The 20,772-nt window shown below is 30.2% G+C and overlaps 1 pseudogene; it reads left to right on the top strand.

Moving 5' to 3' along the window:
• Window positions 1-2,364: 2,364 nt before the first annotated feature.
• On the top strand, window positions 2,365-16,382 carry LOC139825185 (uncharacterized; annotated as a pseudogene).
• Window positions 16,383-20,772: the final 4,390 nt, after the last annotated feature.

Genomic DNA, 20,772 nt, shown 5'->3' with positions numbered 1-20,772 from the left:
TGGGATACAGGCTACCTCACGTCGAATATTTAGTTAAAAATATATTGAAAAAATCAACTGATTTTAAGTCGTTTTTTTCCATCGATACGCCAGACATCAAGGAATACGCCTATGAATAAGAAAATATGAAAAAGACAGTAGTTTGTAAAATATTCGCTTGTAAAGAAAAGTTAAATTTGAAAATCGTGAATTTTGCACTTATTTGAAAAAAAAATCGTAATTTTTTTTTAACATAGATAAGTCAAATTTTTTTGTGGATTCTGAAAGAGCAGACTTGAAATGACACGGAAAAAATTTGCAAATTAATAATTCTAATTTTAAGGGAAAACTACAAGGGGTCAATATTGCTAATTTTGCACTTCTTATTTTTCGCACACTACGCAAATTTCCGTATAAAACCTTTATTATAATTTATTTTCTTTGAACGAACATTATAGTTATTAAAAAAAGAGACATAAAGCAGCAAATTTAAGCATTTTACATGTTAATAAAATATTAATATTGCAAATTGAACATAAATAATGAAAAAATTATCAAGAAACATAAACACGGTGTTTATGGCAAAAAATAAATTCGTAAACACGTTTTATCTATGGCATACTAATGTTTTATTATTATGAACATATTTCGAACAATAATTAATATTTATTTTGCAACACACGTTGTGCATAATAGAGAGCGATGGAGGTTACATCGTGGAATGCGTCAAATCGTCGTCAAATGAAGTTTTTATTTCAAGCTCTGCATTCTCTTCTGACTCATTAGCAGAAACAGCTTCTTCGAATTTTTATTCGGAATCGCTAAGAGTCATCAATTATTTTCGATTCGTCTTTTTGTGTTGATCGTAGCAGTTGTTGAATTTTAGTCGCGCTACACGTCTTGCTTCTCGTTTGGATCATTTTTTTGACAAAATTCGTTAATATATTAATATATTTATATGTTTATATATCATTTTCTATGCATACACTCTTTAATATAAATCTAAAAATAAGTAAAACAAAAATGTTTGGAAAAATTACGGGACGTGGTTCCCACAGTCGGTTTGTGAATGACTGAACCGGACCTACCTTCACGATGTTCTAAACTGGTAATGGGCACAGTCGTCAATAAAGAATTTTGTCTGAGGTTAGTGTGGGAAGCTATATGGTTAAGGATGTATGGGTCGTACAGTCCTTGCTAAAAGTTAAACTTTCAATAAAAGAAGACTGCATGTATGTCAAACAATTATTTATGTGTTAGAAGGGATTACCGTTAACAGTTTGAGTATGATTTTTTGTTATTTAAATAATTAGTATTGTTTAAACAATTAAAAAAATTGTTTTGTTCCAAAAAATTTTGAAACTTAAAATACAATATCAATGATGTATGTTTTACACATAAAAAAAGTTTAAGAAATATCTTAATGGTTTATTTATATTTTATTTCTATTTACAGCAAAAATGTCGATTCTCTATGATAATGTTAATTTTATCAACTTTAAACTTAAATAACTCTTAAATAACTTCAAAATTTTACAGAGTATTTTTAATTTAATTTAGAAACAATTTACAGCACTTTCTGAATATATTTGAAATACCTCCAATACATCCTTAATTACTATAACTTTTAAACCAGTAAGAGAATTGTGCTGAAATTTTACACAGATACTTAGACGTAATAATAGAACAATCTATGAAATTTTTAGATTTTTGGTAATGCTTTGAGATGTCGCCCATACATCCTTAAGTAACAACATTTTTAATTAAGATAACTAAAACGTAATAGTATAAATTATTCTATAATTATTTTATTATTATATTAATAAACGTAATAAATAACAGTAAAAACAACATAAATTTTAGCAATATACATATATCAAATTCATAGTGAATCTCCAAAATATAAATATCTATTTTTGCAAAATTAATGTAGCGAGAAAAGGAAAGATATATAATATTTTTAAAAAATTAACTTACACCACTATGGATTTTACCCTTCCATATGTATATCAGGGCTGCGTTCGAAAAATTTACTCAGGTGCACATCACGTCGTTCTATCTTTGTTATTTAAAAGTTAAACAAGGACAGAACGACGCTGCGGTGTGCACTCGAGTGCAGTTTTCGAACGCAGCCCAAAAAGTCTCGTTTCAGCTTAACTTCTTGAGCTGCTTTCAGGAACGTCACCCGGATATACACGGATATACACACTTCTCCTTCTAACTTGCTGAAATAGAAAGAGAAGGGAGTATACTCGTGTGCACTCGGGTGACGTTTCCGAACGCAGCCTTTTGCACGGTTCATCTTTCCTCTTTTTTTTTCACGTTGGAAAAAAAGAGAAAAAATGAACTGTGCGAGACGTTCAGATAAAACGAACAGGTTCAAGCATGACGCAATTCACCTGCAGGGGAAATGAATGCTGGTGAAGGAGACTCATGCATGACCGTTGAGTCTCACTTTTACCGCAGTATTAAGCTGGAACGCTCGGCGACAACACGTGCGCGCTTTACAACAGTGAAACAGTAAAAATGGAACATATTAACGACGGTAAGACAAGATTTTGAACACAGGTTAAACACACGTGGAGAAGAAATAGTTTTTAATCAAAGTAATGGATTTTTCAAAGAGTAAATCTTATTGTTAGATGAGAAAAGTGGTCTTCAGGAAGTTTCGATTAAATTTAATAATATAATTTCAATTGAGTGATCGAAGTGTCATGCGTTATACAAATAAGTGCAATAGTATCTGAGTTTATATTCAAGATATATTTCGTGTCATCGATCTTTATTTATTTCCATTGGGAGCAAAAAGTTAATTATATAAACCGCGAAAAATAAATACTTATTGATTCTTGCCTCCTGGCTTTAAGATAGACTTCTGTGCAATACAGTATCGGGAAAAATCTGACTTAGCAACAAATCTGTTTATTGAAACACATTCTCGAAATTTCTACTGTAGGGATAAAGGCAAGATATGAAGCAACACAAAAGTACCTAACCTTTTCTTTCCCAGCAACTCAATACATTACTACTCACCTTTGCACATTTACTTTACATTGTTTATATACTATTATTTACATGATTACTTACACATTAATTATATAAAGGCTGTGTTTAAAAAATTCACTGTCAGTGCTGAAAATCTATAGTGCACATATGCTATAAATTTTAGAACACAGTTGTAAATAAAATAAGTTTCTTAGATATAGCGGAAAAATTTAAGAGTTGACTGTACTGTACTAGACCTTGCACTGAACTGCACAGCAACTATACATGATTATATTAAAACAAGCACTCTTTCATAAAATTATCAATCACCTCAGTTTAATTATGTTATTAACTATCATAATTCTACATCAAGAACTACATCATTCTTTTTAGTTGACATTAGCAATAACAATATATTGAATTTTGTATTTTTAGATACCTCAAAAATAACACATTCACTTCTCCAGTAAATTCCAGTAAATTATTAAACAAATATATGTTACAAAATCGTTTATTTAAAACACGATGAAGAAGAACAGCAACGCGCGATGCTTTATTCTGTTCGAGTGAAAGCATTTGCTGAGCCAGTGCTGAAAATATCCCATTATTTTACTCGTCTTTCTTTTTCACAATCAGAGTTCAGTGACGCTCAACATAAAATCATTGCCGTGTTACTGCGTGACGCTCAACATAAATCATTGCTGTGTTCTGTTTATCAAGTTATTAAGATAAATTTTAGTTATTAAGATCAAATCATCTAAAGTAACAAAAACTTGAATAACTAAAATCGTACGTTGGTTTGTGCAAAAGTTGATGCACGAAAAAATTCTGCAGTATCTTAAATTAATTCGACACATTATTTTGCAGTTAAAAATATTCAAATGTATAGTTATCAAAAAGTATATAACTTAGGGGAGACCGGGGCGGAGTCGTCACTACAATTATCTCGAAATCTGTATGTTGTATGAACTCGCCATTAATATTGTAAACGCTACTTATCATGAGTTTTTAATATTGATTTTTAATATATTTCATGAGCGATTAAACTTAAAATTTGTGTCCGGGGCGAAGTCGTCACCAAGCCACCGGGACGAACTCGTCACTATGACGACTTTATCCCGGTGGTTTCACTCTATTTTTTCTTGCAAATGTGAGTCATGGTATTTCTTAACTGCAAGAAAATGGTACGCACGTACCATCGCAAAACGACTCCCGTCGATAAGAAGCAACTCAAGAAGGCAGTTCTTGCGGTGAAAATAAAAAGATAAAATTAAGACAAAAGTAGCCGCAAAACAATTTCGAGTCCCGAGAACTACGTTGAACGACTGGCCGAAGAAGAATAATGATAAAATAGTGCACATTTGGATGACGTGGCTTTACGATATCATGGAGGCTTCGGGCGAAAATCAAAGTCAAGGAAGCAGCAGTGGTCGGATTCCGACGAGGACGGATAAGATTGGGGACGATAATGAGGACGAGATTGGATAATATGTGGCTGCGTGTGCTCAGAGATGACAGAGAACAAAGCATTTCGTGCAAGCGTAAAGCACATATAAGTGCGTGCGCTTTTCTTGTAATTATTTTCCGCCATCGTGTTTTTAATTAATGTTTCCATTTTTCTATTAAAAAATAATTAATAAAATGTATCCTATTATTTTTCATGATCGGAATTACGAATTTTTATTTAAAATCCAGCTCGAGAATGGAGTAACGACTCCGCCCCGGCAATTTTGACATTTCAATTTTTGCATCTTTGTCGTTTTTACTCTATACCGGTTGAACAAAGCAACGTAGACCAAAAATGCCCGTATAAATTTTGTAGCCAAGGGTTCACTCTTTACAACGATATACCACATTTTACTAAAATTATTTGTTTTGTTAAAAATCGGCATAAAACAAATAGTGACGACTTCGCCTCGGTCTCCCCTATATTAATGTAAACACGATTTACATATCTGTGCAATTAGAAAAAAATTGACCGTGCCGAGTTGAGATAATTGAAATCAAGGTTAATACTTTTTACATGTATCACAGGTACAAAAACGGCTCTCGATATTATGTTTCTAATTGTAGCGATCAAACTACTCTTGCGACTTTTATGAAAAACAAGAAGACGATAGAAGAGACTTGTAAAAATATACTTACAAACATACAAGACCTTTGACCGTTATAGTTTCGAAGTAATTGATACTTAAAGTACACAATTCCTAATACTAGCAGTGGACGCATATGACAACTAACCTTTGAAGTTAGCTTTAAAGTGAACCTAATCTAATAGCACACATTAGTATCTATATACATACATGTACATACATTGTACATACACACGGGGACAGGATTGCCTTCTCACTTGAAATTGCACGCGTATCGGAGCATATTCAGAGCGCGTGCTCCGTCTCTAGATATTCGTTTATCATGACTGTAAGAGTATCCTCACAAAACTCTCGTATAGTAAATGTAGTGTAACGTAACGTGCATGGGTCAGCGGACGAGAAACGTATCGGTTAAGGCGTTATACGTTTTTTGTGCGTTGATCTACGTTACGTTACGCTACATTACTATACGAGAGTCTTGTGCGGAAGCTCTTAATTACTCGGCAAAGTTGTCCCAACATATATTTTAAGAATATTTTATAATAATATATTTCCAATAATTAATTAATTAATTAATGATATAATCTTAGGGTGTATTAATTAATAATATAATATCAGGGAAAGTTACGTTTGAAAAGTAACTCGTTACCGTAATTCGTTACTCATTGACAGAAGTAACTCATCGTTACCCGCGTAACTCGTTATTCTCATTGAGGAAAGTAACTCGTTACCGTCACTTGTTATACTCATTGAAAAAGTAACTCATCGTTACTGTATATAACTCGTTATTCTTATTGAAAGAAGTAACTTGTTACCGTTACTCATTACTCATTGAAAGAAATAACTTATCGTTACCGTTACATTAAACAGATAGAAACAAAATAATTGGATTACATGAAAAAAGGCTAAAGAATCAAAGAATTTTCAGAGAAATTTCAAATTTTATCAATTATATTTTTTAAATATAAAATATGAAATATTTTGTAACGTATTGACTTTTCGATTGACTTTACCTCGATACTTTTATACATAGAATAATGAAAGGAATCGATTGTTGTAAAAAGAAAACAGAAAAAATTAGGTAATTGTTTAGATGAGGGGGATCACCTTGGATGACTTTGATATTTTAGTATGTTGTCAAGGTCACCCTCCTGAGTGACCTTCATAAGGTTTCAGCCCGCGCTCGTTATTCGTTAAAAAGTTATCAACAAAAAAGTTTAGAAAATATAGCAGCTATTTTGAGTATTGGAAGGCATAAATGACTAATATTACGTTTTTTTTTTTAAAGCAGAGAATACTTCATTTCGCGAGAAAGTCGCTGCTTTACCAAAACAGAACATTTAAAGCAGTAAATTGTTGATAAATTGAAGTCTTTTTGTTAAAGCAGAGAATACTTTATTATAGGTTAGTGATGCGCTTTAAACACTTAAATACTTTTAAAGCGCGTCAACTAACCTATGTATTATAGGTTAGTGACGCGCTTTAAAAGTATTTAACTGTTTAAAGCGCGTCACTAACTTACATAGGTTAGTTGACGCGCTTTAAAAGTATGTACATACTCTCTATTCTCTACTTTAAATAACTTTCCTTTCAATATATCAACAATTCACTGCTTTAAATAATTTTCCTTCGTTCATATATATACTATTTCCACATAAATATCAATTATTTATGTCTATTAGTACTCAAAATAACTGCTATATTTTCCAAACTTTTTTCGTTTATAACTTTTTAACAAATAACGAGCGCGGGCTGAAACCTTCTGAAGGTCACTCAGGAAGGTGACCTTGACAACATACTAAAATATCAAGATCATCCAAGGTGATCCCCCCATCTAAACAATTACCAAAAAATTATTTTAAAAACTTTGATTGCATTTTGTAGACGCATTTAATTTGCAAATTGCAAATATAAAAATTAATATTATTATTCGATTCCTTTCACCATTCTGTGTATAAAAATATAAAGGTAAAGTCATCGAAAAGTGAATACTTCACGAGATATTTCATATTTTATATTAAAAATATCATGATATAATTTGAAATATCAAAAAATTCTTAACAAAAGAGAACTTTATTATAGTGTAAAAAAATCATACAATTCTATTTTAAAAAATAGAATTTTATACGACGATTTTATGTGACCTAAAAAATTAAATAAACAAAACAATTTCCGTCGCCAGCAAATAATTCAAAATAAGTCGTTTTATTTTCGACCCAACCAGATTTCGACTTTGACTGTCTTACTGTTCGGACGTTGTGCCTCGATATGGCTGGTGACGTTTTGATTTCACCGTTTGTTTTGGAACGCATAAGAATTGTAAGCTTTTAACTAATTTTTACAGTGTTAATTAATTTTATTGTTTTTGACTAGCGCGATATGTTGTAATTTTTATTTTGTATATTTTTTTGTTTGTTTTTTCTGTTTTAAGTTTGTTATGCGGATCGGTGTAACTTGAATTAAAGCACTTGATAAGGACCGGAATTCGGTCGAAACGTCGTGCAATCTTGTTTCAATTGGCCATTGGGTCAAAAATAAAACGACTTATTTAAAAAAATTAATTTAAAAAAATATGATTTTACCATTATTTGTCCTCCAAGTCATACAACTTTTGTCTAAAACGTTTTTTCCTAAAACTACATGAGATATCGATATTTAACTGTTCAAATTACATCCAAAACTTTTTCATTTTTGATTGTAGAAAAAAATTGCTTTAGACAAATGTTGTTTGGTTTGAAAAGAGGACACATGATTCTTATGTGAGTTATGTCGTAGATGTTGTTTTTAAGAAATTTTAAAGGCGACTAATTTCTTAAATAACTCGATTTTGCCCTTGAGAGAAAAGTTGTAGATCTCGTCGAGACGTTTCCGAAACACTAATAAATCTCTCTTTCGTTAAAGATTTCTTGAGATATTTTAAATTTTTTTATAATATTTTTATAATATGAAATATGAAATACATCGTTAGTCTCTAAAGTATTCACCTTTCGACTACTTCACCTTGACACTTTTGTATATAAAATAATGAAAGAAAGCGTATATAATAATAAAATTAATTTTTACATTTGCAATTTTGCAAAATTGAATGCGTTTACAAAATATAATCAAATTTTTTAAAATTATTTTTTTGTTCTATTTTTACAACAATCGATTTCTTTCATTATCTACGTATAAAAGTATCAAGATAAAGTCATCGAAAAGTGAATGCAGCGTAACGTAACGTAAGTCAGCGCACGAGAAACGTATCGGTTACGACGTTATACATTTTTTTGTGCGTTGACTTACGTTACGTTACGCTACATTACTATACGAGAGTTTTGTGCGGAGGCTCTTAATTATTCGGCAAAGTTGTCAAAATACATATTTTAAGAATATTTTATAATAATATATTTCAAATAAATAAATAATTATTTAATAATATAATATCAAAGTATATTAATTAATAATATAATATCAGGGAAAGTTACGTTTGAAAAGTAACTTGTTACCGTATTTCGTTACTCATTGAAAAAGTAACTTATTTCGTTACCGTATATAACTCGTTATTCTTAAAAGAAGTAACTCGTTACCGTTACTCGTTACTCATTGAAAGAAGTAACTCATCGTTAGCGTAACTCGTTACCGCTATTCGTTACTCATTCAAAAAGTAACTTATCGTTACCGTAACTCGTTATCCTCATTGCAAGAACGCCGAAAGAACGGTTTTGCTGAAGATTCTAAAAATTTAGCTAGATACAGATCTGAAAATAATTTGATTATATTTTGTTGCACCATCAAAATAATTATGTAAAACGTTCAAACTGATTTCTAAAATGTCAAAATTTTTTACAAAATTATTGATGCATCCATGTAAAAAAATAGAATTGCAAATTATATGATTTTTCAAATTATCTGATAATTTTCATTATTCCGTGTATAAATATGTTAACGCATTGCAGTTCAAACCCAGACGGTAGAGGAACATTTAAAACTTATCCTGGAGGATAACAGCGTGATTGATCCAAATCTGCGCGATGTAACATCTAATGATCTCCCTGCCTGGTACAACAAAAATATATATAAAGAGTAAGTATTTATACGTTGATTTAAGATGTTAAAATTTCAACATATCGGTAATAATATTTATTGCAATGATTCATGAAGTAAGCAAAAAAATTGTTTTTTTTTTTATTAAATATAAAGAAAAAACACCAAACATGGAAAAGATGAATAATATATTTACAAAAATTTGATTATAGAGCTATTGAACATTTTCAATCTTACAATTAGGGCTACGTTCAAAATATTTATATTCTTGGATAATTAGTGCTATGTTTTGTGTATAAACATTAATGATTTAAAACTTGAGAAAATTTTAGGATGTTCTGGTGTATCAAATAATGTGTATATTAAATATAATGTGCATGCAAGTTAACGCTTATGTATGTATATACATACATACATACATACATATATACATACATACATACATACTAACAGAAAAGTCCAGAAACTGCCTCCAGGCACACAACACACACACACACACACACACACACACACACACACACACACACACAGGAATATGTGTATATATATATATATATCTATATGTATCTCTCGACTATTTGCGTGTCTTATTACATATGTCCTCCGGGGCGAAGCCCGGATAACCAGCTAGTATATAAATATATATATTATACTAGCTATATATATATATATATATATATATATATATTGTATATATATACATACAGGATGTCCGGTAATTTTTGACAATGTTGAAGTATAAAGATAGATTGGCTTAAATTGAAAAGAAAAGTTACGTACCATTTTGCAAAAATCGTAATATAGTTATTGCGTTATTAACTAAAACGTCTGAGCGAATGAGAGCATGAGAAGCCGTATGCCGGACTTAAGGAAACCTCGCGAACTCGAAAATTTTGATTTTAATAAAACTTCCCAGACATGTAGGGGGAGTAAAAAGAAGAATTTAGATATTTTTTGTAGCTGCCCAAAAATGGTTCACATAATCTTTTTAAAATAAGCATTGCCTATTTGATATTCATAATATTTTAAAATATAACATTTAATTTCAGAGCTCAAAATTATTATAAACGAAACTTGCTGTCAATAATAGCGGCAAGCACAGTAGGACTTATAATAGTATTTGCAGTGGAGACAATACTAAAGGTATTAAAATTTTATATATTTTACAATATATACATTTGTTACAATAACTATGAATAATTTAGTTTTTGTATAGTAATCTAGATTCTCTTAATTTTTTCATATTTCGATGTAATCGTAATCTCAGCATAAAGAAAATTTGTTGCAAGAAGTAAAAATATTATTTATCGAGGGTTTTTTTGTTCCCTTAACAGGTGCTCTTGTGCACAAAACGAAGTAGTTCGACCTGTTTGGCTTTTAAGAGATATGTAGAAACTCTGCAGCATCTACACAACATATCTACGTGCGATCCAGCTGATACCAATTCCAAGTAAGTTTCTTCAAATCATATAATTATTACTCATATTTCCCAGGTCTTTATTATTCACGATACAAACAAAAAACCACAAGTAATTTATTCTTGAAACGCAATCACATCTCGATCTATATTAATATGTAAATTATGTATATGCAAAGCACGTTGGAGATTTATATGCAAAGAAGAATAAAGAAACTACAGCACATAATGATTTTACTTGATCTCTTTGATCTCGTGATCGTAATAGATATTATATAACATAAGTATCATTATGATATTGCGTAGTAACCAAAGATGTGCATTATTTGAAATAGATTTGAAATAAAAATACAAAATAAAATGCTGATTTTGTATTTTGCATTTAAGATACATTTTTTCAAAAACTATTTTAAATTTTTATTTAAATGGTTTTCATTGTCCATTTTTTATTTCATATGCATTTTTCTTCCAAATTAAAAATCGCGACATCAGTAACACTGTTTAACAAAAAAAGTGCACAAGAACAAGAATTAAGTTAAGTTTGAATAACATAATTAAAAAATATTTCAGATACTTAATGGCTATGTAAGACGCAACTTGTTCTTCTGAAAGCATCCACTTCTAAACAGCATTGCAATCAAAATATAATATCAAAAGAATAATTAAATGTCTGTAAACAAAATGTAGGCAAACATTTTTTGAATATGTAAATGTTTATAATTCAATTTTTGTAATTTAAGTTTATATTAAAAGAAATAAGAATTTAAGTAAGAAATAATAGTAAAAAAAATATAAATAATAAATAATAATAATAAGTGAAACAGGACCGTCGATATACAATTAAAATTAAAGAGACAAATGCCATTTACGATCCGGACTGGATAAATAATAAAAAAAATAAAAATTTAAATATAAATAAATATATAAATATAAATATTTTAAAAAATTATTTTTATTTTTTAAAACTATTTTAAAAATGCCTGTTTTCCATTTCCTATTTTAAATGGTTGTTTAAAAAGCATTTTGTATTTTGCATTTTTAAATAGAAAGGTTTTAACTATTTTGCATTTTTTACTTCAAATGGGTTTGGACACCTATTTTGCACATCTCTGGTAGTAACATACTAATCCATAAGAATATTTCCAAGCATATAAAGAGTATAGAATAATATTTTTTCTTTGTAAAATTCTTTGCAATATTTGTTTGTAATATTTGAATGTTTGATATTTCAAAAATACTAAATAAATTCCGTTCAAATAAAGGCTTGCGGCCTGTTTGCACTTTTTGGCCGATTTTGCTTACTGTCATCCTTACTCCACTCGGTAATCTATAGGTATCCACTCTAGCATCTAGATAGAGTCCCTCTAATTAGAGTCTGGCCAACTTGCAGTTCTGGCAAAATTCTGCGAGAGAGGAGGATATAAGAGAGAAAGAGAAAGCGATATACATTCATATCGCTTTTGCTTTCTCTCTTATATCCCTTTCTCTTTCTGTTTCTCTTGCTTTTGCCAAGAAATAGCGAACTAGACTCTGATTAGAGGAACTCTACTGCTCGCGGAGACGAAAGACTCGAGCTCAAGGATGGTATTAGCTGTAAATCATATGAGGTTTCGGTGCGTGTTGACCTGTGCGCTGTTTTTTAATAAAATTATTAATATTATTATGTTATAGAGTTAAGAGTAACAGTAAAATGAAAATGTATATCAATTGTGTACACATATATTAATAATTCTATTAAAACAACAACACGCACTGGAGTATAGGAACTCTAACACGCACCAAAGCCTCATGATTTACAGCTAATACCATCCCTGAGCCTGAGCTTGAGCGTTTTTCGTCTCCGTGAGCAGCCTAGGATCTAGATGCTACGAACCGAGAGAAGTGGGGATGGCAATAAACAAAACCGGCCAAAATATGCAAACCGGTCGTTAACCTGAATTTATTAATAATAAATCAACTATCTTTTACAGGTCATACAACACTAAAATGCTTTAGCCATTCTGAATGTTTATTCTTTATGTCATGCTTCTATTTATAGCACTTCAAAACAGATATATGTTCAAAATAGATGACTTTAGGATATTCTGGAGCACCGTCCTAACTAAAAGTATGCAAGAAATATTAAAAACACCGATATATTACAATAATTCTCCAGCGATCCAAAGACAAAAAAATGTATACCTATAAATAGTCACGGCAAATCTAATAGAATGTAAAAGACATAGATGTAGTAACTGTAAATAACACTTACCACTATATTTTCTTTTCAACAAAAAAATCGCAAAAAAAATTTTTGTATATAACTTGTTTCAAATTTTGTTGCTATATTTTTATTTGTTGATGATCTATTTGTGTGTAAAATATCGTTATATTGGTAGCATTTTTTACCCAAGTAACACATTGCGGTCAAAATGACATTATTTTGACGTCATATTGATCCTATTGATCCAATATTACGTCATTTTTTGGTCAATATGATGTTACTTGGATAATGTTTTTGGTTTTGGGTACATTTTAATCTACATTTTAATTCTCTGTAACGCCATAAGATTACGTGTTAAAACTTGAATATTTAAAAATTGAAAACTTTTTATCTAAATTGTAAATTAATCTGAAATTTAGCCCCAAACTTTGAAAGAGAATACGGAATATGATATTAAATTTTCATCAATTTCATAGCATTTTGACAAGCTCTCCAGATTCTCCAGAACATCCTTAAAGATCTAAAGTTAGATTTTTCATAATTTGTATAAAGGTACAAACAAGATTGTCACAATAAAATTCTTTAAAATTTTTAAATACGCAATTCTACATCTCGATTTTTGTAATCTTTGAAATTAAAATATAAATAATTGAAAATACTTTTGATTGCTTAAATAAAATACTAAAAACAGATAAAGAAATAATATCACATTCAAATAATTAATAATATTATACTTATATGTTCAATTATTTATGTTTTAAATTTTTTTCTGAGTGTAATTTCCGCAAATATATTTCCTATGTATATAATTGTTGCTGTTTTTGCCGTTCTAAATAAGAATAGAAAGAATTCTCTAAGGAATTTTCTATGATCTTCGTAAGAGCGTTATCATGAAAACTTCGCAAAACTCACAAAAATTCAAATGTAGAATTGTATTTAGAAATTTAGAACCGCGCATTATAAAAATATTTTCTGAATTAAGTTAAAGTTTTATCTGAACATGCAAATTTTTCATGTGAAAAGATATATATTTGCACAAATTAATATATTCTTGAATTCCTAAAATCTGTTAGATGGTACAAATCGATGAACACAATCCGCTGGCACCATAAAATAGGCAGCATAAAGTCAAAGAATGCTGGTTTGGGAGAAATTACTCAAAGAGACATGGTGCTTACTCAGTACGGTTTTGTTGGATTTATATACAATGCGCCTAACAGTTTTGGATTGTCTAATACACTGGAAGAAAATGAAGCATTTAATCATTTCTGGCGCGTAAATGCTTATATGTTAGGAATCTCTGATAGGTAATGTATATGATAATGTTGAAAAGTGTGTGTATGTGTGTGATTTTTACTAAACAGGTTTAGTAAAAATCACTTTTATTCATTAACATCTCTGAATATAATATATTCTATTATATGTATGTATAATCTCTAATACTTCAAATTTAGACAGAGATATACATCAATTTTAGAATTCTATATTATATAAATATATGTATTAACAAGTGACAAGCAAAAAAGCTTTGAGAGTTCTACGCGGTTGACGGTGCGTAAATTGACGTTATAACAATCTTTAGTTACTAATAATAAGATACATAATAATCATAAATCGATTGTTTCGGCTCCGCTTTGAGCCATCTTTGGCGATGTGGTGACAATTAAATCAAAACGATCTCATGTTCTCCGACGAGAAATAAATGAGTAACTTCAAATTTGGTGGTCTAAAAATAGCGCGAGAAAATTTTCTATAAGAAAATCTAAGTAAAGGTTGGCTATAATGATAATAGTTTATTATTTATATGATCGAAATTAAAATGAGTTATAACTTGAGCAAAAAGAGAAGTAATGTCACTTAATCACCAGCTTAGAGAACGCGAGAATAAGCATTAAAAGTGGTAAAAAAACATCGAGAAACAATACGATTTGTAAGTAGAAAACGCTGTTACAATTGAAATAATGATGCATTTAAAATAAGACATCCCTGATTTCAAATAACAACCGTCTCATCCGTCTGTCAAACAGTGACTAAGTAAAGTCAGGAAGCAACAAACAAATACACACACACACACACACAACCCAATTCACTATAGAATATTTAAACGATATTGTATAGTAATGTATAGGTAAAGTGTTAAGAGTAGGAGAAATTTAAAATTGATAACAAAGGGAATACTAAAGCCAAATTGAATAAAAATTTTGAGGTTACGGATAAATAAATAATTTAAAATAATGACTGGTGTGAAATTAAAAAATAACAGTCTAAAAATTAACGGTAGAGCAGATTATAGAGCTAACTTTATTAGTTATTCTTTTTTATCTACAGATTTAATCTGTGTCGCAAAAACGCTAAGGAGACTTCTGAATTATGTCAGAAGCTCAAACAACTCTATGCGACTTATTTAAGTGATGTTTCATCGGAATTTGATGAAATATCGACACACGCTTTAGTGCCTTTTGGTACATCGATATCACGGCGGATAAAGAATCTTTTATGGCGTTCACTTATAAATTACATGATCTCCCATGTAAGTATTCAATTTTTGTTTTAATTACAAATATATTTATATTTCGATAATTTTGATATTCTTTTATTGATATCTTTTTATTGTTTTTGAATATTTAATTCTAATTAATATATTGTCGATAAAAATTAGCACTGTTACTTTTATTAAACCAGAAATTGTTAAAGATATAAAATTAAGATATATATTATTTGTAAGAAAAAATTTTACTAAAATTATTATATATAACTTCTACTTAGTTTTATAATGTTTGCTATAATGACAATTACCTACAGTGAAATTAGATGACTTTTATTTAATTCTTTTCATCAGCATTAATAATATATTTAAAAAAATTTTTGTATTAATTAAAAAATTAAAATTTTTATCGAATATAATTAATGTTTCAGATAAAAAGCTTGGATGGTATAGTTGGTTAATTACGAAATATCGTGAGACGCTGTTTTATTTGTGTCGTAAGTATTGTACAGATTTGTGTGGCATTTTATTATTGTAATCAAGATGGTCCGCTAATTTATTCTCTATCTTTTTCAGTTGTACCTTATATCGGACCAGTAGCAAAAATATATAATTACTACTTGGTTACATTTATAATTTGGAGTTCTAAAAACTTTCCTATACTTGCCTGGATAAAATTTGGAAAAAATAACGTTCGACTTAATCTATACCCTAAACACTAATAGCCTTAACTTTGCTGACGATTTACAATATCGACCATAGTATAAATATACATATTATACTATGTACATTTATACTATGTCGATATTGTAAATCGTCAGCAAAGTTAAAGCTATTAGATAGACCATAGTATAAATATACATAGTATACTATGTACATTTATACTATGTTGATATTGTAAATCGTCAGCAAAGTTAAAACTATTAGTGTTTAGAGTCTACAAAGAACAGACCTATAAATATACAGGACATAGGACACACATACACGCACACACACACAGGACATACGTCACTGTGGAGGCTGTTGTATTCTTGGTAGGACAAATTGAAATACGCACACTGAGAGACCCAATTAGTTGATAGAACCAAAATTTTTTTGTTGGCGAGTTTTGTTTTGTTAAATTAAATCACTTTATTTCTGCAAATGATTAGGTTGTTTAGAGAAACCAACTTCTTTTGTTGGAAAGTATTTTGTTCCCTTAATCAATATTATTTAAATTTGTGTTGTCCAAAACAAAAATTATTGTTGTAGTTGCGATTCGTCGTTAATTTGTAGCCCAACAAATTATTTTTCTCTGTACAACACAATTTACTTTGTTCATTCAAACAAATAGTCCCCGTATTAGGTTGTAGCCAAATTGGATCTTTTGTTCTTTGAACAAAATATTTGGTTCCACATACATATTCTTGCAACAAAATTATTTTGTCTCCATCTTATTATTGTTTAGTGTGTTATTAAATATTACCACATGCCTCAGTTAGCTAGTTTTTTACTCACCTTTTTCTAGCAAACTTTTAAATTAAGTTAAGGAACACACTAGATTTAAGTGCAACACAATAAGATATCTTTTATTTTCTATTACCAAAGACTAATATGTATTCGATTGCGCGAGCCCAAGCTGGGCCAGACTGATTGTACCCTAGTTCATAAGAATTTTCTTGTTTATTGTAACTATATGTAATCCTGACAGTTTATATGGTGTGCAATAAACAGATTAAAAAAAAACATGCCTCAGTTGTCAAATTGGTACGATGCCCTACACGGAATGAGGGAGGTTCCAGGTTCAAACTCTGGCTGAGGTAATATTTTTCGCAATAAATTTAATAATTTAATTTAATTTAAATTAGCAATTTTTCTACATAACATTATTTCTAAGAGCATACCTAAATCCAATAGTCATATGGCGAACAGCTTTGAATTAGTTAACAAATTAAATGGAACACATATTAATAAGGATTTTACCCTTATATCTTTAGATGTATTCTTTCTATTTACCAACATACCTATAAATTTAGTAATACAAAGCGTTTCTACTAGGTGACCGGATATCTCTAATAATTGTCACATTCCCAAAGAAGAATTTTTGAAAGCTCTAGAATTAATTTTAAACTCAACATATTTTATGTTCGATAAAATTATATATAATAATTATATATATTTTCAAGTGCAGGAGTGGCTCGGCGACAATAAATTTTTAATTCTGGATTGGGGATGGGAATATAAAAATTCTACGTTGATGCCAGTAATGACAAAATCAAAGCCCGCTCCAGAATCGTTTCTAAGAAATATCTCGTGTAAATGCACAGAGTCTTGTGAGAAGGCATGTGGCTGTCGACGACTCGGCTTACAATGCTCTCAAATCTGTTTGTCTTGTCAAGGAATGTCTTGCACGAATCGAATGACAATTGACCTTGGAAACGATGAAGTGGACAAAATAGATGATCCCAACTTCGAAGATTTTGAGATCTTCCCCGGACATCAAAATCAAGAAGCTGAGCAAAACAAGGCAGAAAAGGATGAAAGTGACATAGAAGATATTGTAATTCAAGCTGAGCCTATGGATACTGAGGATTGAAATAATTATTCAAGACGCGGATGTTAATTTTCATCAACATTTGCGTGTTGGATAGTTTTAGTGTATCCAAGGAATATCCAAATAATTATCACATCAAAAGAACATATTTTCAATGCTTGTGGATTAGGCCTACTGGGGAAACCACAGAAAAAAAAACGCACCATTGACTTTACCTCAGAGGTGGTGTGGAAAATAGTCAAAAGATGCACATATAAATAATATGAATAAATTTTTTAAAAACATTTTTCGAGTTGATATGAGACGACGAGTACAACGAATATAACATGTTTTTCTAATTGTTTATAATAATTTTTAAGTAAACAATTTGTTCATAAATAAGTAAAAATGAGAGAATGTGTTGAAAACGGCTTTGCAATATGGTTCAATAATAATGCGAAAAATTACGTAAATTTTAATAAAAAACAATTATTTTAGTGTAAAACAAGCGTTATCCGACCTGTGCGCAATATTGGATAACTTTGCGCGTCAATAAAAAAATCAGCGTTCGTCGTACGAAAAAAATACAAGGGTCCTTTTTTGTTGCAAATTTCGTCCACAATAAGATGCATACGATAAAATTTGTCTCAAATAAATTCTTAGGCCTGAAAACAGCGAAAAACTAAGACTATTCCAAAAAATCAAATTTTTTTGCTTACATAGCTACAAACTAAAGAAAAAGGGTCTAAAAAATCGGTTACACCCTGAAAAGTATTCTTTGTAGTTCTCAGATGATGTGTGATTTTTTTGAAATTTTTAATTCCATTTTAAATGACGGAAAAAAATCACCGACGCAACATAAAAAAAACGATGAAATCGAGGGTATTCGGGATCCGAGTCTCGGACTTTGATGGCGCGTGCAAGCTAAACGACTGACTTGACGATAAATGTTGTTCAGATCATTATTGTAGATAATTTTACGCTCTACAAAAAAGATACGTATAATTAGTTACCCTATGCTGCCATCTTGTGCCAGACTAGAGTCAAGCTCAACAGGGTCTTCTTTCCCCGCTAATTTTTCCAAGTCCGTTCCCTTGGCAGTGGTTTCGCTAGATAGCCCCAAGTTACACACCTTGCTTAGTTTTCGAGATATTTGAGAAAAGATAAAAAAAATCGCGTTTTTTGTTGATAATATTGTTAATAACTTTGTAATGCGCATGCGCATTGCGAAGCAAAATAAATCCCACTTACAGCACCTCAAATCAAAGCGATTCATGGTGGTTGCAACCTGGGAAGATTAATTGGAAGGTTTGATCTCTAATATGACTGACCTAATGGTAGATAGAGCGTTTATACTGTCATCCAAAATTCCATTCAAAAAATATAAAATTTATAATAGACACTCTCTTAAAAAACGACTATTTTTTATCATTTATCTTTAACACAATCAATATACTAGAATTAAGTCTCTCTTTAATAAATGTACACGCAGACAAAATGGACCTTCACCGAGTAATGATAACGAGGAACAACGTATCTGGTTCACTATTCCTTACGTTTCAAACATTGCGGAGAAATTTATAAGCGTCACTAAAGATCTAAATGTTAATCTTTCGTTTTTCAGCCTAAATAAAATGCGAAATTTCATTAGAGTACAGAAAGACTCTCTCCCAATCCAATCCAACAAGAACGTAGTTTATAAGATCTCATGTAAAAATTGTGATGTTTCTTACGTCGGGCAAACGATGAGACAATTAAAAACCAGAATTTCCGAACATCAAAATCACATCCATAGAAATACTACCAATCTCTGTTATTACAGAACATAGAATTAATTTCGACCATGAATTTGATTGGGAGAATGTCGAAATACACTAGACAGAGAAAAATACTAGACAGAGATTTGATATTTAAAGAAATTATCTAAGAATTAAATTTGTATTTATTAAATTTGTATACATTATACTCGATTATTCTTCGAGCTCAAGGAGAATAATCGACTGTGATTGGTCTATTTTCTTACGGCCGTGAATATTTGATAATCTACATATATTTCACGTAAATTAACGCCGGGAGAGTCGCGTTTTTCGTCGTCTTAATATTACATTAATAATACAGTTTTACATTCGCGAGATTTACGAGCTCGATATCTGTGCGTGCGATATTTAATTTTGTAATTATATTTTCAATTAATCAACTGCGTGTCTTCTAATCACTAGCCGTTCGCTTGACTCGCGTAGGATCGCGCGACGTTGTTGTCGACGTCTTCGAAGATTTCGTCGCTATTCACGTAACGCAATAAACACAAAACGAATCGAATTGAAATAAAATAAAATGTTTGTGCGCTAAATAAATATACGTAAATATATCTTCGCGGAACGGAAGAATCATTCTGATGTAAATTATTTCAAAATTAATTTATTAAACTATATTGTACATTGTACATATATAAAAATAATTTTTTTTTTAATTTCACAGTTTCTCTCTTTTCTCTCTCTCTCTTTTTTCGAGGGAACGCAAGAAGAAGCATCGTCCCATCGAGGGAACACTACGAAGCTGACAGCCCCGTGCAACCTGAGAGGAGGAGAAGGCCTAGGAAAAGCATCAGGCGCAGGCGGAACAACATGCGGTAAATATGTAATTGGTCTTTTATGCAGAAGAGTTATCCACTTTTCAATTGGATAGTTAGTCAGAAATTAAAAATTAGAAAAAAGAAGTTTTATTTTAAAAATTCTATAGAAGCTCTTTTGTATTCAATAGACAGAGTATATTCTTAAAAAATTACATAATTATTTCATTAAATTTGCTTAATTAACTAAAATATCAACCAGAATTCAGTGTTCGATAATTATTTTTTGAAATATTTATTGACTGTCTCTTTGTTTTCTGTTCTGTTTGGATTTTATATTTGTTTGTTATAGAATCATCGTAGCGACGTTGCAGAATAACTTCGCTGTTGCGCATCGTACGGTGAGTGATGATTACAATTTATTAATATCAATTAATATTAATTTATAAAAATTTAATTTTTAATTAAGAAAGCAAAAATTATACTATGCGTAAGAAATTGGGA

The sequence above is a fragment of the Temnothorax longispinosus genome, chromosome 2, assembly GCF_030848805.1.
Source record: "Temnothorax longispinosus isolate EJ_2023e chromosome 2, Tlon_JGU_v1, whole genome shotgun sequence".
Classification (NCBI taxonomy): Eukaryota; Metazoa; Arthropoda; class Insecta; order Hymenoptera; family Formicidae; genus Temnothorax; species Temnothorax longispinosus.
This window is presented reverse-complemented; position numbering and strand designations above follow the sequence as displayed.